Source organism: Thermobia domestica, chromosome 12 (assembly GCF_964235325.1).
Source record: "Thermobia domestica chromosome 12, izTheDome1.hap1.1, whole genome shotgun sequence".
Taxonomy (NCBI): Eukaryota; Metazoa; Arthropoda; class Insecta; order Zygentoma; family Lepismatidae; genus Thermobia; species Thermobia domestica.
In genome coordinates, this window is record NC_137465.1 from 99,520,146 (window position 1) to 99,546,737 (window position 26,592).

Below are 26,592 nucleotides of genomic sequence, written 5' to 3' on the forward strand. Positions count from 1 at the left end.
AGGCTAATAATGGGCATTGAATTAGTTTAATACCCTGTACGACAAGTTTCAAACCCTATCGGGGATACTTACGATATTTTACATTTCTTTTGAAAATTAATTATAGTATCCCTTTCAGATGCGAGGCTATATGATACGTTAACGTGGGATCTACATGTTAACGTATGATTCGAATCACATGAGCTCCTCTTGGAATCGAACTTGATTTGAAATATAGATGATACCTTCTATATTGAATGCACCAAGTTCGTCGGGTCTTTGTAAGACCTTTCTCCTCTTCAACAAGTCCCAACTGTTGGCAGTGCCATTGAAAATATAGGCCGAGCACAAAATACCACAAGAAATGTACGTACTTTTACCACTGTTGCTGAATGATAGATATTTTTGGCAAACGTAAGTGATATTTTTTGGTGTTTCATAAGGTTATACCACTAAAACGAAAATAAGATTTAACTAGAAGTAAAATCTAAGGTAGGTCTTTCACATAGTATAGATTGAAAATGAAGATTGTATGACCTTACAATTTATGCTATGTTAAGACAATTTAATTAATTACAATTTCTAAATTAAGACCAGTAGTTCAGAATTGTGTGGGAACCACTCTTATTCAGAATAATTAAAAATAATTCTACGTAAAAATAATGCTATATTTAAAGCGTATTTGTCTTAATAGCTGCGCATATTTAATAAAACCTGTTGTGGCTGAAAAAAGGAAAGAAAGAAAGATTGTATCATAATATATTAATGTTGGAGGGTATTACATTGAGTAAGAACATATAAAAGTATGCTATATGTAAGAAAAAAGTGCAAGAAGAATGGTTGCAACATCAGTTTAAGTGGAATAAAAAATGTTATTAAAAAGTACAAGGGCAATGAAGCTCCACCATTTGGATCACCAACGAATTTGCCTAGGAAGCGGGAGTGCACCAAGGCCACCTCCACCATGCAGAGGAAACTTCGCAAAATGGCAATGCAAGAAATCCGCCAACACAAAGGTGTATGGCTAATCATCTTGACGTGTCTTTGGGGACTGTGAGCCGGACGTTATACCATTAACTCAAGCTGGAAAAGTCATGAAAGCTCGCGGCCATCTTCTCGCGGATGCCCACCAAAAGGAACGAAAGTGTAACGCCCGGAAGCTATACGAACGGCATCTGGCAAAACAAAGGTGGATGTATGTTATAACGCTCGATGAAGCATGGATTTACCTTTCCGACTGCGGCAAACCGAGAGCCCTCATGTACCGAGAGAAAGGCGCCAAAAACTTCAGAAGGTGGGTCCGTGTCTGTAAAGAATCCTTCCCAAAAGAGTTCATGGTCGTTACTGGCTACTGTTACCGAGGTAAACTGAAGATTCGTAGGGTGGCAAAGAACTGCAAAATAAATTCGCAGTATTTTCAGGAGCAGATCATGCGGCCAATCTACGAGCATGAGATTCCAACAATGTACGGAAATGACGCCAATGTGGTGCGCATTCACATGGACAAGGCCTCATCACATACCTCACGATCGTCCCTCGCATTCTACAGGGAGATGGAGGAGGCAAGTAGTATACACTTTCAATGAGGTACGTGTTAAATCTCCAGATGCAATTCCTATGGACTATTGTGGATTTGGATTGCTGAAGCGGACTTTGGGAAAACGGCGTGTGACATTTTTGGAAGGACTTTGGAAAGCTGTGCAAAAGGAATGGGACAAGATTCCCCTCCCAGTTCTTTAGAGAAACCTATTACAGTGGAAATTACGCTGTCGGGCTATTTTTAGGAACCAAGGAAAACACATCGAGCACTTACGGACCTGGCGCCATATTTAGGTAAGTCGAATTGGCCAAATGTAGACTGAACAACCTCTGTACATCTAAACTCATTACCAGATGTTAAAGAATTGTTGTTTCTTACTGTTGCAAGTGTTGATATACATCGAAATCCTGGCTGATGAGTCCACTTATACCATGGAGGAACGGATCATAAGGAGTACGTGGGCTCACGAACGAACCCATAGAGGAAAATCAATTAGAGATATTCAGCATGATCTCACTGCAAGGTTTCAGAAACCTTCCCCTCTAAAACCAACAATCTTAGGGTGAGAAAAACTAGCTCTTTGCAACTGGTTGCATGAAAGATAAACCCCGATCAGGACGACCACCAACACGACTGGACACGTCTGTGGAGGCTGCAGCGTTTGTCGAACGTTCGCCCAAAAAGTCCATTCTTAAGCGGTCACAAGAATTGGGTGTTCCATACTCGACTTACAAAAACACAAGAAGAAGGATTTGCAGTTAAAGGCATTTAAACCTTCGTTTGTAAACGAATTGAGTGATAGTGATATGCAAAACCGTCAGCAGGCTTGTGGGCGAATGCTCGATATCTTTACAACTCTTCCTTCAAAGGGAAATGTTATTTTCTCGGATGAGTGTACAATATATCGCAGTGCAAAAGTCAGAAACGTTTATTTCTGGAGAAAAGAAAACCCACATTTTTATGAAAAACTTGAACACAACCTACCACATGTCATGACCTGGGCTGCAATATCTACAACCCACTTGGTAGGCCCATTTCTTTGACGGGGCTGTGAATCACATTGCGTATTTTACCATCTTACCTGATTTGTTTTTTCCATATCTGTAAGATCGGGAACTGCTCGGTCGTGTATGGCATCAGCCCAGTATGCTATTGCCGTTAGAGGATAACTCAATAAGTTATTTACTGATAAATGGATTGGACATGGTTCTGTCCATTTGCCTGCATCTTTGGGGTGGCCACCCCGAAGTCTTGATCTGTCATCTTGCGACAATGCATTATGGGGGGTTCATAAAACAAAAGGTTGCTGCTACACGTTACGGGACGGTTGCCGAACTTACGGAGGCTGTTCAACGTGGTTTACTGCCATCACACCAGCAATGTTGAGAAGAATTTCACATCGTACATGGAGGAGAATCATAGCCTTCTTTGAAAAAACAATAATGTACACATAGACAGTCTGGAGTAAATAGTACAGAACAGTCACTACCTCAAAGTTGTACTCTGCCATGGTCCTACATTAATATAATGCGACCATCTATGAATATATAGACACGCGATAGGGGGTAACGGGAATTTGCGATCACCCTGTACACCAGCCCCAACTGATGATGTCGTAATTCCGAACTACAGGCCCCTTGCAAAAACACATCAACTTTTATACTAAATCATATAATTTTTGAATAATATATTTTAATTAGCTAGAAGCACTATGTCCGATTAATAAGTATGTCTTCTTTTTTATAAGTGACTGTATGCGGATATGGATAATGTAAATTTACACCGAACATATTTTCTTCAAAGCATGCGCCTTAATACATAAGTTTTGTATCCTAAAGCGGGAGAAATGCTAAGGTGCATTGGCAGTGAAAGTGTAAGTAAGTGCCGTAAGGTGCATTGCCAAAAGTACGTGTCGTTTTCTAATTTCAAAGAACAAGGAAATACAGAAAACTAACCTATTTCGCAGCAAACTCTATCTCTTTATTGATACACAGTTTCCATCGCTCCGTACATATTGTGTAGCATGTGGCATAGTCATCTTTGAGAGTAAGTTTCAGATACTGGAAAATAGCAATTTCCAGGGATGTTTCCCTGGAAATTTTCTTGGGATATTTCCCTTCCAATAATGGCATAAACGAAAAGAATTATTGATGATTGGGAACAACTAGAAGTCACATGGTACTAAATCTGGTGGGTGTGGCAGAGTGGGTGGGAGGTGGGTGGGTGTGGCAGAAGTTCAGTACCATGGTCAGCCAAGGATGAGGTCACAACATTAGCATGGCGTGGCAGTGCATTGTACATGTGAGGATGAAATTGCAATTTGCCATTTGTGGTCATTTCTCTGTCAATTTTGGCAAAAAAAAATTATGTTCAAATGTGTACTAAAATACTCGCTTATAATTGTATGACCTTTCGGAACAGGGTGGTCAATATCACTCCCTGGGAATTCAAGAAGATAGTGTACAGGACTTTCTCACTGGATGTCACCTGATGAAATCTCGGGGGAGTTGAATCTGTGTGCTTCCCTGCATCGACTGACTTTTGATTTCTGGGTTGAATAATGGAATCTGTGATTCATCCATTGTCACAACGCTTTCCACGCAATTCCATCTCTCTCTTCTGAAGCGTGTCAGATTTGCAACACTTGATACATCCTTGCTTCTTATTGATCATCATTAAGCATTCATGAAAACCAGCGAGAAGAAACCTCCCTTGGCCCAGTTCGTTTGTAATTATTCGTTCTATTGTTGCCGTTGTTAGCCCCAGTGTACTGTACAAAGTATTGCAAATCTCCTGCATGATTACACGCCTATCTTTCATGATGAAATTTTCAACAAGTGCAATGCTAACGTCAGTTCTGCCATGATCCTGTTTTTGGACATCCAACCTCTGCTCATCTTTCACGCTTGTAAGTGAATGACCTTTTGATTGCCCTGTTTAAAACTCACGCACCCACTTCCAAACAGTGTTTTCTATAAGATCACTATCACCCTCTAATTGGCGATGAATATCGGGTTCACAACGTCCAGCTGCAGTGAGGGATTTCATAATTACTCGTTGCTTTTTAACCGAAAATTCCATGTCTTCGGGCAGTATAAAAAACATGTCTTACTCGTTGAAACATTGTGACTCAATTGCTGCCACCGAGTAAACAAAACCTGCACTGCTTAGGGACGAAGAATGGATCTCCAATAACCAGTTGCTTTCCTGCAATAAAAAATGTAGAGTTTAGAACAAAACGGCATTTACTTTTGGTGCGCACCTCGTAGATGATGTTTTAGCACCTTTCTGGATATAGATGCATAGACCGGTATGATAGAAAAATTTGTGCCATGATAATTTGTATTTGATTACCATTAATTTATATCAATAGGATTAAGTGGGGTAATTGTGAAACAAAAAATCATACTTTTGAGCGTACAGCAAAAACTACTTGTATTAGAAACATGAAAAAATACCATTATATATTTTACACAAACATCTTTGAAAATAACTCAGATGCTTTTCATTATCACATTTAGTTTTCCTGGAAAAAATGAAAACATGTGTTTCAAAATAGCGTCTGCATTTGGGGTTATTTTGAAACAGCAATGGGGCTATAGTGAAACACCCAGCATAACTCGAGAGGATTGAAAACTCTAAAGAATACTGAAGGCTATAAGAAAATGCTTTGGGTGTAATTTTTTACAAGACAAAATTTGGTGTAATTATTTCTGATAGTTATTCAGTTATTCCCCATCAAAAGTTAAATCAATAATAACACATTTTTGTGATACTTACTTTATCAGTAATAACTTTGCAAGTGATGATGCAGAGCGGGCTTAGAGTTAAGAAAAAAATTACTTTCATGTTCTATCTTCACCAAAAATTCCTTTGTTCCCATGCAAAGCTACATATGCAGAAAATATCAATTATGAGATATCATGCCGTTTTCGTGATTGAACATGATCCCATTAAACGCGGAAAAATAAAAAAGATGAACCTTTCACAGCTTGTACTGGACAATAAGCGTAGACACATACTTCTGTTGCATAACATGAAAAGTCCCAAGATTATCATGTTCTCATTGCAGTACCTATAAACAGTGTAGCTTTTACCCTTCAAACACATCAACATTTTTTTTCAAAACAGTACTTATTTCTATTGCTACACATTACCATTGAAGGAGTAAGCAAAATGCCAATGATATCTGACTCTTTAATGAATGAAATGTCAGTTTCTACAGGTTTAAATGTTTTCTTGTTCACATCTGATTTATGGCCCATAACTTCAAATTCATCATGAAGTAGGACTCTTAGTACTGTCTCAATATACCTATTGAGATTTATGCAATAAATATAGCAATAAATTTACTGCCTTGTCATATACTTTTTGAGACTTCAAAGTCACAGAGTTCTGAAAAAACTCCCACAATAACCCCACTTTTTCTTTGTTTCACAGTTACCCCACGACCCTACCTTGAATATCAGTATCTTAGAATAGTACTTTTCTAAACATCTATTTCCGTGTTGTGCTTCATTAAATTAGATTTAAAATGTACAACCGTATGAAAGGAAATCTTATCTGACACTTTTAACAATAATCTGTTTTCTTTTAAAAAATGTCTCTTTGAAATCCCGTCGACAAAACATTCTAGTAACTAATAGTTATTTAATTCTCATGCGAAAAATAGTGAAATTTGTGGAGAAAATTAACAACAGCACAGGTAGTTAGAAGTAGAAAATTCTGCAGCGTTTGCAGACAATTCTCTCATGATTATTTTCTATTTCTGACATGAAGTTAGTACATATGTCTGCAGAGTTCTAATATTCATATTCAATCAATATTTTATGTGCAAACTAATCAAAAGACAATAAAACCTGAAGTAAACCTGTAGTAAACCTGAAGTAAAAATCCAAATTTGTCAACTTCTTACAAAATAGATAGGTACTTCTGATTAACGCCCCCCTTCATGCAGCTGACCGTCATCGTCAGTAAAGGGAGTGGATCTGAAAGGGCAGCTGCATGCGTTATTAATTTCATTGCCTTTCATTCGCATGTTCTTGGCTTGCCCTCTCAGTTGCGAATAACACCTGTCGAACTAGCGGGTGGTTGGTAGGAGACTTGATAGAGAATGAAGGGTGAAAGTCTTCCTCTGAGAGAGGTGATTGTGCACCACTTCGCATTTGCTTTGTGTGAGTCCAGTGACTTACTTACTTTAGTATTAAATCTTTAAAAAACAAAAAATATAAAACAATATCACACCATTTTATTTACTATTTGTTTTGGGTTTCCGAGTGTTCTGTTTGTGTTATTTTAGGTTTTTATTTGTATTTTGTGACCTTTTTTATTTCGGAGCCATATGCTTGGCGATATGGTAATTTGGTGTATATTTCATTTTTTTTTTTTCACCACATTGCCTCCATGCTCTTCCTTTGGGCAGAGCGTGCCTCCGGGATTGTTAGGAGAGTAGTGTTAGTTCTCCTCATAAACATCTAAGTGTGGTGATGGGGTGACCACACAATATTTTCATTAATAAATTTTAAAAATGAAAACATTCGTTATAGGTAAAAAATATTAATTTCGAATCTGAGCTTACTTTCTAGCAAAGAAAAAACTATATCTGACATAAACAAGACCATAAGAAGACCTATCGTAAATAATGTAGAAAGACAGGTATCGTGATTCCTGTAGATGTCTTGTAATTGAGGAGTTTGATGCAATAAAGGCGTAAGTCTGAAACATGCAGTTGGAGAAAAACGATGTTGAAAATGTAAGTAGTGTTTTTTCTTACAGCATTTTATTCCGATATTGAATCGAAATGTTACCAGGAGGCTAAACAAGCATGGCAAAAGCCACAAATGTGTTTGATGCAAAAAGGGCGTAAACTCGCTTACGCCCTTATTACATCAAACTCCTCAATTAAAGACAAAAATAAGATAAATAGAAGTTTTGAATCTAACTGTCTGAGCAGTAAGGCCTGTCCCTCTTTTGTTGTCACATATACAGTGGGCCAAATTGAAGACATAAAAAGAGTTGTGGAATGGGATGTTGCTGGTGGAAACAAATAATCAGAATCAAACAGAGAACTGACTCAAGTTAGATAAAATTGAACACTGTGTTTCAGTTGAGCTTCATGAATGTTAGTCACGAAGTAACATCATGTTGGTATGTTTTGAATGCAAAAGGGAAGGAGATTAACTCTGAGTTAACAAACCAACATATAGTTGAAGTAGTTCGAATGAAAAGTAAGAACTCTAGTGAATTAGTCTCAATGTAGTTCCTGATTCTTACTTTTAATTTGCCAACTCTTTGAAATTCGTAAAAGCTGGATGTTATTGATTAAAAGTGTGCCTGTAAATATCTAAGCCAGTTCGTCGCTTTAAGTGTCAGCATTTCGGATAGACCAGCACGTCCTGTAATGCAACGGCTGCTATTTGTTTCATGATGCGGAACCCTATACAAGATAGTAGTTAGAAAGGTTTCTGCTATTGATACGAAACGTTGTATGAAGGAGAGCAGTCCATTCCCCACTTCCTGTTCCGTTTGCTTTCTTGATTGCAATTTCCCGGAGATCTATTTCAACCAGATGTGTGGCGTTTTCACCCAAACATCATATAGTAAAAGTGGGAGTGTAGAACCAAAAACCCAAGTTTTTGTCTCATATCTCACAACGGAAGTTTTCGCGTATTGTTCGTAACAGTGCTCTGGAAATAACACCACCTCGTCGTCACTCATCATACATTACAGCTATCGTGTTAAGCCAGTGCATAAGTCGTATAAACGATTCTGTGCTCTCTTAGAATTAACCGAAATCTTCATCAGTTGTAAAACCACCTTCGATAACAATGAAATCGAATGTTGCGGAAGACGAGCTGATGAATAAAGAATGAATAGTCATCTATTTACGAGGCAAGGTTCGTCTCAAATGTTAATCTGTGCAATCATGTTGCTTCTTCAATTGAATCTTAAAATCAGTAGAAATCTTGAGGAATTGAAATAACTGAATTCTGACCATTTACGGTTGTTGTCTGTTTGCAGAAAACTCATTTTCGACCTAAGTAGTCATTAGTTTTAACTTGTTATACGATATATAGGTGTACTAAGTACATCGATGGTCGCATCGCTGGCAGTGTAGCCATCGCTGTATTCAATAACTTTCATTCCCGGTATATTAGCATACACTCACATTTGTAAGCAGTTGTGGTGCGAGCTTTCTTCCCTCGCTCAATTAAAATCTGTTCATTGCATTTTCTTCGTGCTGAAGCCTTTTCGGCAGCTCATCTGATTCAGCTTTAAAACTAACTTGGTCCACTTGTATTTATTATTCGAGATCTGAATTCATACCATCATCTATGGGATTATTTTCGAACTGGAGATCGTAGCCGTCAGCTGACGTAATTTTTCCATCGTCGTTTTTAATGACAATAGTGCTACTCACTTTTCTACTGAATCCGGCACCTACTCATGCATTGACCGCATGTAGTATTTTATTCCTCTGTAGTATTTTACTTGCGGCTTCCTTCACATGGTGAGTGAATCTATATCTCTGTTACAGTGTTCGTTCTCCAGTGATTAAAAAGGATCTCTCTGTAATTAATTCATGTCATCTTCGACGCTTCAATTTCAACTATGATGATTGACCAATCTTTCAGAAACTCAGTGAGTTTGATCTCCATATGTGTTGCTATAGACCTATTTGAGCAGACTGTGAGTGACGCTACCCATGATTTCAATCCAGAATGCAGAAGCGATGTTCCAAAACGGCGAGTTCCGTGGGGGTCTGCAATAATAATGAGGCTATTCTAACTCGTTGGCGATGTTGCCACCTTTAATCGGCATCCAACTAACGAGAATCTTCAACAAATTCGTATTCTTCGTGCCCGTTTAAATACTTGAAACATCTTACAGTTGCCGAAATCGGAATGATTATGTATTTGTCAGTCAGTCTGTCAGTGACTACTGTCTCTCAGTAGTCGAACCCCTATGACTACTGTTTGGGGTAAACTACGCTTCATAGATGTCAACTATTCTTCTCCTAGTGTACTCAATGTACCAATAAACAGGGTTGTGGAGACTAACTTCACAGAGATAACCAGCATATTGGGTCGACACTTTCCATCTATCTCTGACTACGCACATTATTTATTAGACTCGCTTTTGCAATCCTGCAGAGAAGAACCCATTAAATATCAGTAGGATCAATGAAGATTATAATGTTTCCCTCACGGTTCAGTTCTATCTTTAGTGGGTCACCCAACACTGCTTTGGGATTGATCGTATATCTTATGTAGCGCAAAGTCTGGAGCTATTACCAACCTTTATTATAGCATTGAATTGTACAATACGAAGCAAAAAACCTGCAACATGAAAGTTTAAGTTCATTGTGGAACTACGCCTAACAACATAGGCAACCAACCTAACGTCTTTGTGGCACTGATCACGCCAGGATAACCTTCGGCTTCGTCCCCCTGCACACTTCGTTTGGAGCAAGAAATGCATAGACTACATGACTACAAACCACAAATTTTTCACAAGATGGAGTAATAGATTGAGGTTCTTCTCATTTCTCTTCTTATTTTACATCCTCAGTTTTAAAGAGAGAGAAAGAGAAAAAGGTCAACGTGATAAAAACTAAATAAATAGGAATGTGCGGAATATAAAGGAAAAGAAAACGTGCGCATATATTGACAAATGACACATGCACTTCAAAGGAGACCACCACAAATTTTGTTATGAACCATATATAATAACTGTGAGAATCAGCAAACCACAAATACATAATTACACAGTAAGTGTTATATAACACATGTTTATTTAAACAAATAAAAATGCTCGCAGAAAGCTGAAAATTTCTTTAAAATCTCAACCATAACTGAAAGAAGAGATTACTTCTCTATTGTTTTTCTTCGTAGCATCCATCTACATGGAGAAATGAGAAAGAGAGAACATCTTAAGAGATTCGCACGTAAACAACATTGGAAACTGCTAAATGGAAAAAATTACAGTCTTTGGATGGGATTCGAGCGCAGAACCATAGCATTAGAAATCCCACACTCTACCGATTTTGCTAGTCTGACACTAATACTCTGTTCCTCCATCATTACCTATGAAAGATGGAATGGAGTCTGCAGAAAACTACGTCTAACATGTCCATGACAGACCGCCTATAACCTATGTCTAATTGGTACTTAAAAAAGCTAGCTATACACGTGCATAGAAAAGTAAAATCAAATGAGTAGTTAGTACACATCACTTTGTCTGTCTCACTCTATCTCTGACTATAGAAATCAAGGAAGAAGAAAAAAGGTATAGAGGTGAGAACACAGGAAGAACAAACAAAAATAAAAGTTGCAGAAAACTGAGAGCGAGAGAGAGACATAGAGACAGAGAGAAAAATAGAGGAATGAAACAAATGATTTAACATACATTCGAAAAGAAGGTTCAAACTGTGCTATACATTTAATGTATTGAATACTCTGCTTCTTCTAAATTGCTTGCTAGATGACAAATATTAATTTGTAAAAACGTAGCAAATGCCCGCCTTGTCTTGTTTTCTTACTATTTCAGTAATAGTGAAAAATGTGGTTTATGCAACATAATAAATTACTAATTTTCCCACAACAACCATGTAGTTGTTGTTGATGATTTTGTGTTTAACGTCCGTTCCGCAGCGAGGCTATATGAGACGTGGACCTACTTATTAAAGTGGAATCCGAACCATATGAGCTCCTGCCGAGAATCGAAGCAACCATGTAGTGTTGGTAAGAAATTTCTAAGCAAAAGAAAAAACTGATCAGCAAAATACATAAAACGATAGTCGTGCAAACTATTACTTAAACAGAATTTATTGTAAAATCAATACATCCATGTTTCGGTATATAGTCGTAAAGTAATTAGGAAACTTAATATTAAACTGTCGATCACATCGTTTTACTTATTTGAATTCAATGACATATAGGTTCGGTTTTAGCTCTAGATTTCAGCGTTCTCACTTTGATTCTTAACTTGTTGGAAATATGCATTAATCGAAATTATAAAAATATACGAAATTTAACTAGCTAAAAGAAAAGAATAACATAAAAATCCGGACTAGAGTATTACAATAAACATGTGTATTTTGTTTAGGGTTTGCAAGTCATAGCTTATAGGAAGTATAGAAAAAACGTTTGTTGTGAAAGCACAAGAAAAAAAAAAACAAGAAAACAGAGAATAGACACAAACATCAGGGGGGTTTGAACACGAGAAGGCGGAGGTAGTAGACTACTCTACTAAACCGCTCGGCTATACCTTAATTCTCTAGTACGTTTTGATAAATATTGTCTAGAGTATTTGCACTTTATTTGTTTCTGTTTCGTTGTTTGTCATATAATGTATACGAGTGGCGAATAATAGAATAGAACTGTTTTAGACGAGTATGAACAAATTTCCCGGACAAGTCGTAATCTTATATGTATCTAAATTGCACAAATAAATCAGATTAAATCTGTAAAGTGCTTTGGGGGTTTTGATGGAAGTAAACTGTTGCATAGTTACGAGTTTGTGTTTATGCTCACCACTCGATGGAAGTTATGTTCTTGAAAGATAGTAACTGCTACTATATTCTAATGTATTGGATTTTAAAAAATTGGAAAATATTTTGTTACTAGCAGTGAGTGAGTATTTTTGCGTGCAACAACAGTTGATTACAGGCACATCTACTTCTTCTGCGCATGTCTTTCATAATACGACGTCATGTATAGCAATATTGTGCATTATCCTATATTCAAAGACGTTCTAGCACTTTTACTTTGGTGTGTAAGAATGGCGCAATATGATCATTCTGTACGTGAGAGTGTTATCGCTCTTATTGAACATGCGGGATTGAGTGTTCCTGAAGCAGGCGCTCGATTAGGCGTGCATCGGGCAACAGCGTTCAGGTGGTGGAAAAAATATGAGGAAACTGGAAGTCTAACTCGAAAATCTGGAAGTGGTCGGCCACGAGTGTCCTCACCGACACAAGATCAACGATTAGTTAATCAATGCTGTCGACAGCCTTTCATGTGTGCCCGACAACTGCAGCAGTCTACCGCCTTTCCAGGTGATGTAACTACAGTCCGACGGCGACTTCGGGCCGCATGCTTCGGGCTGCTATTACGGAGAGATTGACAGAAGATCACAAAGTCGATAGACTGGCGTTTGCAGAGCTAAATATTGCTCGTCACTGGGACACTTACTGTCTTTACAGATGAGAAAATATTTTCCACTGGAAACTTTAGGCGGACACGTGTGTATCGCTCATCTGGAACACGATTTGATCCACAATATATGGCCCGTTCAGCGCCAATGGGTCATGTGACGATTCACTGTTGAGGGTGGATATGCAAGGCTGCAGGTGGAGGTGGTATCCACCAAATTACAGGCCGACTTAATGGTAAAAAATATGTTAATCTTCTCGACTTTATGCTCCCTAAAATAAAAGCACATGTTGCTGACGACATACTCCAGCTACAACAGGACAATAGTTCCGTGCAAGATTCAACTGTTGTTCATCATGGATCCAGAGGCAACCTGATCTCGAGCTAGTCGAATGAGTATCTCGAGGTGCTGATTTGAATCCCATTGAAAACATGTGGGCTGCTGTTGTAAGAATACTTCGTGAACGTTGGTCAGACAATCCACCGCGAACAGCTGAAACTTTATGGGAGCAAGTTGAAGAAGCTTGGGAACGTTGCACTCCACGTTTCATCGCTCGCCTTCTTAATTCAATGGGTTGGCGATTAGAAGCCCTAAGGGAAGTCAATGGCGAATATACCCGATATTAAATATAATACCTTCTACAATCTTCCCAGCCCTTTTCAGGGCAACTTAATTGCAACCAAATATATGAATATGTACGGTACTTTCCTGGGTATCCCTGCAATACTTTCACTATTAGAATCTGTTGATAACGTTAGGATTGATCGGGACGTATCCCTCGTGGAGTAGTGGTTAGAGGACTAATTATGACTATATACTGTCACATGGATGTATTGATTTTACAATAAATTCTCTTTAAGTAATAGTTTGCACGACTATCGTTTTATGTATTTTGCTGATCAGTTTTTTCTTTTGCTTAGAAATTTCTTACCAACACTACATGGTTGCTTCGATTCTCGGCAGGAGCTCATATGGTTCGGATTCCACTTTAATAAGTAGATCCACGTCTCATATAGCCTCGCTGCGGAACGGACGTTAAACACAAAATCATCAACAACAACTACATGGTTGTTGTGGGAAAATTAGTAATTTATTATGTTGCATAAACCACATTTTTCACTATTACTGAAACAGTAAGAAAACAAGACAAGGCGGGCATTTGCTACGTTTTTAAAAATTAATATTTGTCATCTAGCAAGCAATTTAGAAGAAGCAGAGTATTCAATACATTAAATGTATAGCACAGTTTGAACCTTCTTTCCGGATGTATGTTAAATCATTTGTTCCATTCCTCTATTTTTCTCTCTGTCTCTATGTCTCTCTCTCGCTCTCAGTTTCCTGCAACTTTTATTTTTGTTTGTTCTTCCTGTGTTCTCACCTCTATACCTTTTTCTTCTTCCTTGATTTCTATAGTCAGAGATAGAGTGAGACAGACAAAGTGATTTGTACTAACTACTCATTTGATTTTACTTTTCTATGCACGTGTATAGCTAGCTTTTTTAAGTACCAATTAGACATAGGTTATAGGCGGTCTGTCATGGACATGTTAGATGTAGTTTTCTGCAGACTCCATTCCATCTTTCATAGGTAATGATGGAGGAACAGAGTATTAGTGTCAGACTAGCAAAATCGGTAGAGTGTGGGATTTCTAATGCTATGGTTCTGCGTTCGAATCCCATCCAAAGACTGTAAATTTTTCCATTTAGCAGTTTCCGATGTTGTATACGTGCGAATCTCTTAAGATGTTCTCTCTTTCTCATTTCTCCATGTAGATGGATGCTACGAAGAAAAACAATAGAGAAGTAATCTCTTCTTTCAGTTATGGTTGAGATTTTAAAGAAATTTTCAGCTTTCTGCGAGCATTTTTATTTGTTTAAATAAATATGTGTTATATAACACTTACTGTGTAATTATGTATTTGTGGTTTGCTGATTCTCACAGTTATTATATATGGTTCATAACAAAATTTGTGGTGGTCTCCTTTGAAGTGCATGTGTCATTTGTCAATATATGCGCGCGTTTTCTTTTCCTTTATATTCCGCACATTCCTATTTATTTAGTTTTTATCACGTTGACCTTTTTCTCTTTCTCTCTCTTTAAAACTGAGGATGTAAAATAAGAAGAGAAATGAGAAGAACCTCAATCTATTACTCCATCTTGTGAAAAATTTGTGGTTTGTAGTCATGTAGTCTATGCATTTCTTGCTCCAAACGAAGTGTGCAGGGGGCGAAGCCGAAGGTTATCCTGGCGTGATCAGTGCCACAAAGTCGTTAGGTTGGTTGCCTATGTTGTTAGGCGTAGTTTCACAATGAACTTAAACTTTCATGTTGCAGGTTTCTTGCTTCGTACAAGGTTGAAGAAGACACTTTTACCTCGTTGGCGTGAAGCTCTGATACTTCCAATCTGTAACCAGAGAAAAGTAGAACAACAGCTACGAGGTACAGGCCCATTGATTTAGGAACTTTGACCGTAAGCTTTGTAAGTGCTGTTAAATAAGGATCTCGTTTGGTATTTTAAATTAAGTAAGTGCTCTGTTGAGCAAGTTTCAGTGTGATTTTTGCTCCTCCCAATCCATTACAGAAGGCTTAACGCTACGAAATTTTGAAACAACTATATATGATTGGGGTCTTCCTGGACACATAACGACATTCCTAAAGGACTTCCAGGAAGAACGTTATTTTAAAATGCCTGTGAGCGATAGTTTCTGAAAGCAATTTCTGAAGAAAAACAGTGTCCCCCAAAGTTTTATTTTTAGTTTTACACTGTTTGCTATTGCCATAAACAATATTCTGCCGCAGATCCAGGCTCCTATGTTTCGTCTATTCTACGTTGGTGATTTTTGTGGCGGACAAACACCGTGTGAGTGACCTTTCTCGTGATTCTCTCGTTTCCTCCCACGTCATTCATTCCGCCATTTTATTAATTTCTCATCACCGTCTGCTTTAGCCTAGCCGGCATAAGTGTGGGATGTAAAACTTAAAGATTTCATTTCATTTCTATGTTGACGATCTTGTTATTTATTACCGATCCAAATATATTCGTGGTATTACTCGACAGCTTCAAGTGGCATTAAACCGTATTGTCCGGTGGTCGAACGAGACTTGCTTCCGACTATCTGATCAACAAATCACATATAACGAATTAGCGTTGTTGGTTCAGACATGTATCTCGGTGACATTCGTCTCCCATTCGTTGATACAGTCCGACCTTTGGGTTTGATTTTTGACCGCCGCTTAACGTGGACACCACGCATTCGGAATATTAAAATGAAATTTTTGAGTTTTACGTCCCACGGTTATGCCGGCTAGGCTAAAGGAGACGGCGATGATGAAAAATAAATGAAATGGTGGAAGAAAACGGGAGAACACCAAGAAAAACACGGTGTTTGTCCACAAATTTCATTTGGTACGATCTGGGATCGAACGAAGGACACCATGCACCAGAGGTGAACGCCTTATCACTGAGCTACTGCGGCCCGTCGGAATCTTAAAAGTTTTAAATTAGCTTCGTGTACTTTTTCACTGCTCCTGGAATGCTGATCGTATTGTTCTATTCTGAATATATCGTAGTCTAATTCAGTCTAAGCTAGACTATGCCTTTCTGCTCATTTCTCTCTGTTAAAACAACTTGACGTTGTTCGTCATCTGGGTATTAGGCAAGCTACTGGTGCATTCCGTATTAGTCCTGTTCTTAGCTATTGTTCAGAAACAAACAAACTACTGTTAGCCTATCGTCAAGAGAAATTTCTCAGAAATTATATACTCCATGTGTGTTGTATTTCTGATCATCCCAGCAAGTTCCCGTTGCATAGTGATCAAATTTACGACCGGTGTGCAATACATCCTCGAGACACAACTCCGTGCTACTATTATACTTACGAAAGTAACATTGAAGGCGAATGTGTAAAGTTATCTTTTTGCTACGGGTTTATGTTTATTGACTCCACCAAGGATAGACTTTCAATTACAAATAGCATACCAGTATCCATTTTGATATTGGCAAGTGTTCGAAGCATTGCTGGCATAGTATCCCAATTTTAATGGTTTATGTGGGTGGTTCAAAAAGTGAGAATTTTGTTGTTGTGACTTTGTCACAGGTAAAGATAGTTGGGAAGTCAGAATGCATCGCATGTGTTCAATATTGACCGTTGAACTATCAACAGTAAAGCTTGCTCTCGATCACGTACTTCAGTTTTCGCTGCATCGTATTGTCTACACTGAGTCGCAGCCTACAAAATGTCTTTACAGAGCACTCTCTAGTGCAAGAGATTTTTAATTGATGCTTTCATAAACAGCAACAGAACTGGCAGCACATATCGACATTCGGGAAAACGAACCTGAAGATACAGCAGCCAAGAACGCCGCATTGCCGGAAGATGCACTGACACACTGTCTCCCGTGCTCTGTTTTCCGTAGCTATTTCATCCAACGGATGCGCTCTTACTCGCGAGTGGGTTAGAACCAGACCAACAAAAGTAAGTTCCATTCTGTTTAAGCAATTGGCAAATGTCGTAACTATAGTTGCTGAGATGAAGTGATCCTTACACGCTTGAATATCGGACATTCTAATCTCACTCATTCTTATTTAGTGCGTGGAGTTAACTGTTCGTACTGTTTAGATTCTATCGTTCCACTGAATATTCGGTACATTCTTGTAGAATGTTCAGAATACTCATACCTCAAAGGACATTTAGGGATTCCTGAAAATCTAAAACGGGTTTTAAGAAAAAGAGATCTCTAGTGACTGCATTTTTATTTTTATTCGTGAGATTGGAATAGTTCACGCCCTCTGAGATTTTTTTTTTAATTTTTCCTGATATGTGATAATAATGACTTATTTTCTCGTTATATCTTCTATATTTTACTATTTATTCCCTTTAGTTCTTTCAATTTCGTTAGAATTTTATTTTGTTTCAACGGCTTGTTTTTGACGTACTTTCACTTATTTTTCTTTGAAGTTTTATTTTAAATTTTCAATCCATATTAGCCGTACCGTAACTGGCAAATAACACCGCTGCTGATGTTCCAATTAAATATGCATTAATCAATCAATCAATTCTGATCAACGCATCAGTGTATCCAAACTACGTAAGTGCAGCATTGATAAGCATTTTTAAATTACAACTTGCTTTCCATATATGCTCAAGTTTTGAATGTAACAAAATAATAAAAATTAAAGAATGTATCAAAATAAACACTTATTTCATGCAGAATGACTTTCCAGTAGAATAACTTTCATCCAGAATAGTTTTCTCAGAATAACTTTCCAGTTTTGAACACTTCACAATGCCTTTGGCCCACTGTTATTAAAACTTACAAATAAATCCCATCTTTTCTACCTAGGTATAGATATGTAAAAATAATCACGAAAAATCATAGTAACTATGTCACGATCAACAGGGCCTCATTTGCTCAATCCTTTTATTGTACAGTTTTTTCACGGCGTTTAAAAAATTGTTGATGTGGGTTTGGTCACGTTTTGATCTGATCCACAATAAATAAAATAATTTCTGGATAATCCTTATTAACACATTGCTTTTAATTATAGTAATAGAACAGCAAAAATGTTTCTTGTTACTCTAAATAAGTAATGAATTTTGTCAATTAATTTCTTTAAATTTTACTTTCTAGAAAAAATGACAATATTTACAGTGACAATAAAATGTAATAGGATATATGTAGATGTACAGTGCCGAAACGGAACGCAGCACGTGAGCCTCGAATTTTAACATCTTTATATGCTGTTTGGGCTTCATAAAATGATTGCCAGGAAAACTAATACTGTAGCTGATTCCCTTTTCCTGATATTCATTCTTCGAACTTATATTCCTTCTTTAAAGTCATCTGTTCTTTCATTAGGAATACAACATTTATAACCTAATTACTGATGTATGTGTCCCAGTTAGTATCCTTATTCCTGAAAATTAGATTTTATATTTTCATTCCGCTGATGTTGGGCTAAATAAAGAAAACTTATATATTTACTGTTAATTATGATACTCGTCAGTTTGTTCTGGTGGTTAAAGTGTGTCTCTCTAATTTAAACCTGGAACTGTAGCTTGGTTCTATAATCCAGTTCTCTTAGAGGCGATACAGTGTGGGGGTAAAGATGTATATATTTCCTCTACTGTCTTAAAAAGGAGTTGACGTTAATAGATATATAGTTCTATTGAAAATCAGAGTTTTTATTTATTTTATTTATTTTCTTTCTAGAGAAAGAGTTGCGAATCTGTTCCTTCTTGAAGTCAGTTAATTATATTCAGGGACTAGAAATATTTAGCCCTTCTGTCTCATTAAAATTAAAATTTTCAAAGCTAATCCAGCCCCTCCAATTGTCTCTGATTACAGTAAGAACTGAAAATTCATTTCATTCTGAATCAAGCTCTCGCGATTGCACTTATCGTTGTTGACAATTTAAGCTAGATATTAATATGAAATTATGGAATTATGAATATATATATATATATATATATATATATATATATATATATATATATATATATATATATATAGATAGATAGATAGATAGATAGATAGATAGATAGATAGATAGATAGATAGATATACGTAAAAGCTTTTAGTTACAAGACTGCAGTGATATTATGCTACTGGACATTATATTATTATTATTATTATTATTATTATTATTATTATTATTATTATTATTATTATTATTATTATTATTATTATTGTTACCCTGACAGGTATGCAGCTTTTTAATCATTTTAAACCTGAGGTCCAGCATAGCGGCACCCTCATATATATATGTATAATAAGGATGATTCTTATATGATGGTCTATCTACCCGCCAACTGAAATTAAATTAAAGTTCATATCGTAGTTGGGAATCCACGTTATAAGTAGGTGTTGTCCTCGGTGTCGCATAAGAATATAAATCACAAAAGCTCAGGTCAGCTTCATAATTATTAAGATGTATTGTTCAAGTTCAATATAATCTTTATAAAAAAAAAAGAAAACTTGTCTATAACGGAGATAAAAATACACTATTGTGAGACTATTACTCATAGGTTTCCTATTCGTTATTTCCTAATGACTAGAAACATAAATACTTTACGAATACCTTATAAATATATTATACTAATATATCATATTCCCTCATAGATGTTGTAATATTGATTGAAGACAGTTCGTACCTAAAATCTTTGTGAGTCTTTAAAAAGTTTTCCCAGAAAAGGAAAGGGACAGAGCACTGCAAATAAAACCCAAAGCACGTCGACGACATATACACCGTTTACCAGAGTACACGCTTTTTAGAAAGCATAAAAATGAATCTGTAATCAGAGTTCATGGCTATCTTTCTCTCTTCTGTTTAATATGCAAGAAGATGGGTTGAGCATCGGCTTTTTCTTCACTTTGTATGATAATAGGCCTTTTTCTTTTCCTTGTAACTCTGTTATAACATTTCTTTAAAAATTAACCTGTAAATGCTTCACATGAGTGGGTTTTTAAAAAGAATTGCCTCGTATCAGAAGAGGTTGGAATTTACAACTCATAGTTATTATGGCGAGAATTCAAATAACTTTATTTGAATAGGTGTTTTTCTTCTTACCACATTGGTTAAAGAACATGTCTAGATGTGTCTTTTTTTTCTTTTTTAACTGAAAAAGGTATTCAGGTAGCGCAGTGACGATAAAACATTAACAACAAGCTATGTTTCTATTCTAAACGTTATAACTTTTTTGCTAGTCTGAATATTGGAAAGAACTATTACTTACTCCAATAGTTTACTTTTAACTATTATATATATATAGGTTCATTAAGTACCTTGAGAACGGAAGCTTTTGATACACTTAAATTTTCTATCTTTACTTGGTTTAATCGCACCGAATAGCACTTTTGAACAAAAAGTTCAACACTTTCTCTTAGTAATATATCTACACTGTGCATAGATCATTATAGGGGGTATATATAAAATGAAAGTTTTTGTTACCTGGATAAACCTAATTTTTTTTAAACGTAAATGGTAAATATATATATATATATATATATATATATATATATATATATATATATATATATATATATATATATATATATATATATATATATATATTCAGTGTCTTCATGTCTTATATGCAAGGGTAAAAGTGAAGGGGAACGCGAGGGGGTTACGTCCTCCCACTTCCAGAAAACATCTGTGGCGTCCCATCACTTTCTTAAAAAAAAATTACAATGGGCAAAGATAGGCACGGGGACGGCGTGACATCATGCGTCCCCCTACCTTCTCAGATCCACTTTTACCCCTGCTTATATGTACAGTACAAATGGACTTCAGTGACTAAACAAATGCAGTTGAAACTGAAAGAACAGAGTATACGTAAAATAAAAGAATATAATTCACATTTTTACGTAGACCGCCATACTCACGTCATACATATTCTGTATTCTAGGCCGTTCTAGAGTAAGTAACCGTTCTCTGTGTGTAAGTATAGCCCTTTACATTTTGTGAGTTAAATAAGCATGAAAAGCTCTTGATAGATACAGGGATATTCACCTGGTGCAGAATAACAATAATGAGAAAAGACAGGAAAAACTATTTTTTTAATATATCTACAATTTATTATTTGTGTTTAACCGAAATATATCCAACTATGATACATAGATTAATCGATAGAACATTGAGCTGATCAAAATGATATGAGTAAATGTAAAAGCTCAAGCGTAGTTTCCGAGAGAATGCAGAAAAATATGTTTAAAACTTTAAAATTGATGCTGTACGAGAACCACGCCAGTTACTCAGGTGAAACTGATACTGATATATACTCTCATTAAATTATTTATGACAACATTAGCATGATGGCAATACATTATTCGGTTAATGAGATATAGTCTTGAAGTATATTTAACACGTATATAAGTAGAAATGTTACATCAAACAGAATAAACTAACATACTTATGAGTAAATTTCCATGCTTAGTTTTCGAGAAAAATTGAAAAACGAATTTTTGTGGCGCTAAAAAGTATGTTATTCGTTGGCAGTAACAAATGAGTACTTATATTGCTAGTAGTGATGAGCGCAAGAGTCTTGGTCTTGCAGTTTTTGCAAGAGTCTTGCATGCAAGACCAAGACCAAGACCAAGACCAGGAATCCCGATGCAAGACCAAGACCAAGACCAAGACCAAGACCATACCTGCAAAACCAAGACTCTTGCGCAAGAGTCTTGCACAAGTACAGGCTCACTGGTAGAGCGTTCACCTTTGGTGCTGGGGTCTTTGGTTCGATCCCAGCTTGCACCATGTGAGATTTCTTGGTGGATAGAGACCGTGCGCGTAGGTTTTCTCGGGGTTTTCCCGTTTCCTCCTACTTTCTTCATTCCATCATTTCATTCATTTCTCATCATTACCATCTCTCTTAGTCTCGGTGCATAATCGTGGCACGTAAAACTACGGCACGATATTACATCATTTCAAAACATATTAGTGGTGTTCTTCTTCTAAACCTAAAGAGGAATGTAGAATTGAACATCGGTAATTCCGTTCACCATAGGTGCCGACTACATGGGTATGGCCCTGGCTCCAAGGATCAAGCATCCGTTAGAAATTTTTAATGTGTGCTCAAAAAATTAATATCGAAATAACATTTTCATGACATTGACAAAAATTTGTGTATTTGATCGCAAGTTTGATTTCATGGGCGAGTACTTATACGTTGAATAATTATTTATCAATATAACTTTTAGCCTCCTCAGGTATATGGCACACGAGGATTGAGCGATATAACATTATACAACGATAAATAATCCATATTCACAAATGAGAGTGATTTTATACAGTTATTTCAAATAACTTGGAGTTTGATGCTGTGTTTTTGTATTTCTAATATAGGTCAAAAGTATTTGTATAAGTGGAGTTTACACATAAGACATGGACAGTTGAGTCGTTTTCAGCTTTTGCTCAAGTTATTCTAAAATATTAAGAGGTTTTATTATAATCGTTATTTTAATTTTTCTCTCTCTCTTTTGGCCAATATTACTAACATATCATCATCATAGCTATACTGCCATTATTGGCAGGTCAGTTGTTGTAGCTCAAAAGTTTCGATATACGGTGGTCCTCAGCTAGTCTCTCGTATTGACGTAGCAATTTTCTGTTTTAATACCTTCCTTCAACCACAGTCTCCTTTGCTCCCTCCCTTTCTTTCCTTCCAACATATTCTCTAGCATGTCCCTCATAATAAATTTACTCCTCAGCCAATGTCCCAACCAGTTCCTTTTCCTCCTCTTAATTACATATAAAATTCTTCTTTTCTCCCCTACTGCTACTATTTCTAACACCTCATTCGTTTTCCGTTCAACCTAGCTAATTCTCTCCTTTTTTCGAAAGCCTTCAATATTTTTTTCATCGCTTTTGCGTAATGTCCATGTTCCTGTTCCATGGAGTACATATTGGAATCAGTAAAATAAAATTTCAATATTTAATCGGAAGTTTGTTCAATACAAAGATTAGCTAATGTTAGTTGAAAAATAAATAAATATATATATATATGACGCCTTTAGAGTGTAAAAATAATTTAGCAATTTATGGTATTTCAGTAATCTGTGCCGTCTTGATTTTCTTTCATGCGTCTCCCCAATTTGGGAACCAGTAGAGTATTGAATCTGTTAAAAAAAATATAAAAGATTACGAAACGTAATTTATCTTATAAGTAGTGAAGCCTGGGGACCCATTGAAAAAAAATAAAGGTTATCACCTATGTTGTATACTATCATCAAACTTACACGAAGATAAACTATATTTCATTTTGAAACATATATTGTATTTCCGTTACTATTGGCGCAATGTAGAATTTATCCAGAGTAAAATTTATGTATGAAAAGCATAAGATTTTTTAAAAGCAAGACTTGCAAGACTCTTGCAGCAAGACCAAGACCAAGACCAAGACTGGGTGTGCAAGACCAAGACCAATCTTGCATTTGCTCATTACTAATTGTTACAAGAAAGTACCATTTATGGATTATATATATTTCAAATTACATTGTTAACTAAAAAGGGTCTATTTTTCAAAGGAACAAGTCTTGTAATAGTCTTTTACATGTCGCAAAATATCACGAAGTAGAAATTCTAAAATAATATTAAAAGTCACTTCTAAATACTAATACTAACACATCTACTTTGTCGTGATTTCATGACAAATACAATTGTACAATATTTGATTTTGAAAAAAAAATACCGTAGTAGGTCTATTACAGGACTTGTGGTTTTAGAAAAATATGCCTCAGATTGTATCTATTACTGTTTGAGTTTTTCTGTCGGTGACATATATTCCTTTACATACATACTACTTGAAATACGGGCCCTCCTATCTTGTCTAGTAGCTAGTGCATGTGTCTTTAGTGCACGTGGACCCGGCTTCGATTACCGGTAAGAGAGCACAAAAATTTAATTCACAATCATTCACTTTCATTAATCATCCGTTTCCTTTAGCTAAAGGCCATAACCGTCGGTCGTTAAACTTCAAAATGTAATACATCGCATATCATACTACGGTATTATCACTATTACTAACTACCTAACTAATTAATTTTCTTGTAAGCCTTATATTTGAAGAACTACATATAGTGTAGACAAACCTAAACTATCACTTAAGTCAGTATGATGTGCTTATTCCATAAAAGAAAAAAGAAAAAACGAAAACTCGATTTAGGGGCCGTTCAAAAATGTTGTGGCCCCTGATCCAAAAACTACCTATTGGCCAACAAAAAATTTGTTTTATGCCTTACATCTGGAGAACTACATAGGGTGTTGCCAAACCCAAACTATCACTTAACTCAATATGGTGTGCTTATTCCTTAATAAATACGAAAACTCGATTTAGGGGTCGTTCAAAAAGTTTTGTAGTCCCTGATCCAAGAACTAATTATTGGCCAAGATCGCAATCTTTTGATCCATTTTTTGGGTCACTCCTAAAATTCTTCTTAAATTTTCATTTTCATTTTTTTTAAATATTGGAATTTATATTAATATCTATATTTATATTGTTACGGGAAAATTTCAACATTTGAAAATATGTTACGTGAAAGATAGAATTTGGCATGCAAGACCACTGAAACGAGGTGTAATTTTATGTAAATTTGAATTAAAGAATAGAAGTATATTTTCCAATCCGAATGTACACTCATGTCCAAAATTATTGTCGCATGTCTATAAATATATTGTTGTAGGACTATAATTTCATAACGAATTCGGCCAGTATTTCTTATAATGTTAGGCCTGTATGTGTATAATCGGCCAAGACATGTATGTGGCACATTTCATCTCAAAGGAGCAGTAAATAAGAACAATAAAACGAAAATAAAACTTTCTTGTCCATTTAGCAACGTTTTGTTTTACTCATTCTAATTTTCGTATTCATAACTCTTTTCCTATGAAATTTACAACAAATATACATTTCCCAATTATACACATATTATCAGTATTAAAAGTACCCTGCAAAATCATTATCAAATTATATTCTTACAAGAAGACAGTTATAGATATGCGACAATCATTTTGGACATGAGTGTACAATGACTTATTGGAATTTTAACAGCCATTAGCTTATCGGTTCACAAACCACAGTGAGACGACCGTGACTTCTTACTGAGGCTTTTAATACCCTATAATTATAATTTGTATAAAGAAAAGACTTACAATATGTTGTTATGATCTTAGAGTTATGATCGTTGAACCACTTCTTGAGTTCATCTTACAGCCTCTCGAAGGATAAAAGTTCCTGTCTTGTATAGCAGCGACTTCTGAGAGATTTTCATGTGTTATCTCTGTATTTCACTAGGTTCTGTATCTTTTCATTTACCATTCCAACTTTTTATAGCAATGATGTCTTACCTTCTCTAACTAAATGTTTCATGGGATTTTGTATAGTATGTTTTCAATAACAACTGAGTTGTTGTTGTCTTGTATATACATAAATGAATTTTTCTAATAGACAATTTTGGTTGTGTACTGATTCTCACTTATTCAATGAACAGTTTCATTAATTTTAAAAATAACAATATTTTGTTTCTTCGGCTTTTCAGCTGTGATTATGATGTTCAATCAACAGTTTTGTAGATTAATATATTTTAGTTCTTCATCCCTAATTTCATTATTTACGTTCTTTTAATTTTTCACATAATAACTCTAAAATGTTTCAAATTTCTGTCTAAATTTTGAATTAAATCTCAGAAAACTGAAATATCTCTTTGATTTTAAAACATTTCGCTAACGACAAAAGCCTAATACGAATTCTGTAAACTAATAACTAGATTTTGTCAACTGAATTAAAACCATTGAGCAAAAGCTTTTCTTATCTTTGATAATAACACCTTGTACGAAATACGATTTTTAAAAAATTGAATATTTTGATCGCTAATATAAGATTCAATTGGTTTAGATTTATTACGTTTCTTGAAATTCGTCATTCTTGACTTTTTGTTTATTCACCTAGTTTTAACCGCCAATAAAAGTCATTGATAGATAGTAATAACCATTTGGACTTGCTCTGCAGTTATGATAATGGTTTCTTCACACAAGGGTTTAGAGAGAATTAATGTATAAAATAGTGAAGAAGAGAAAAGAAAAAGATATCTTGTAAGATACTTGAGAAGTTCAAGGTCTGGCAATTTGTCAAGCATCAGCTATCTCAGAACTATCAAACGTAAAGAGATGGAGGTTCGTATCCAAGCCATTTGCCAGGGGAAAAGATAAATCAGATAAACTCGAGGGAGATTTCCACCTCCTAACCCCTTCTTCTGGCTTAGTTTCCCACTTTAGCTAGAAGCAGAAGCCTATAAGCATTCCACCATAAAATAGAAGATGTGTTCCCAGTTCTAGGTCGTTTTCCTTTGACACCTATTCTGCAACTTTTATTACTCCCAATGCAACATAGCGTAGTTGGGAGCAAACAAACTTTATAC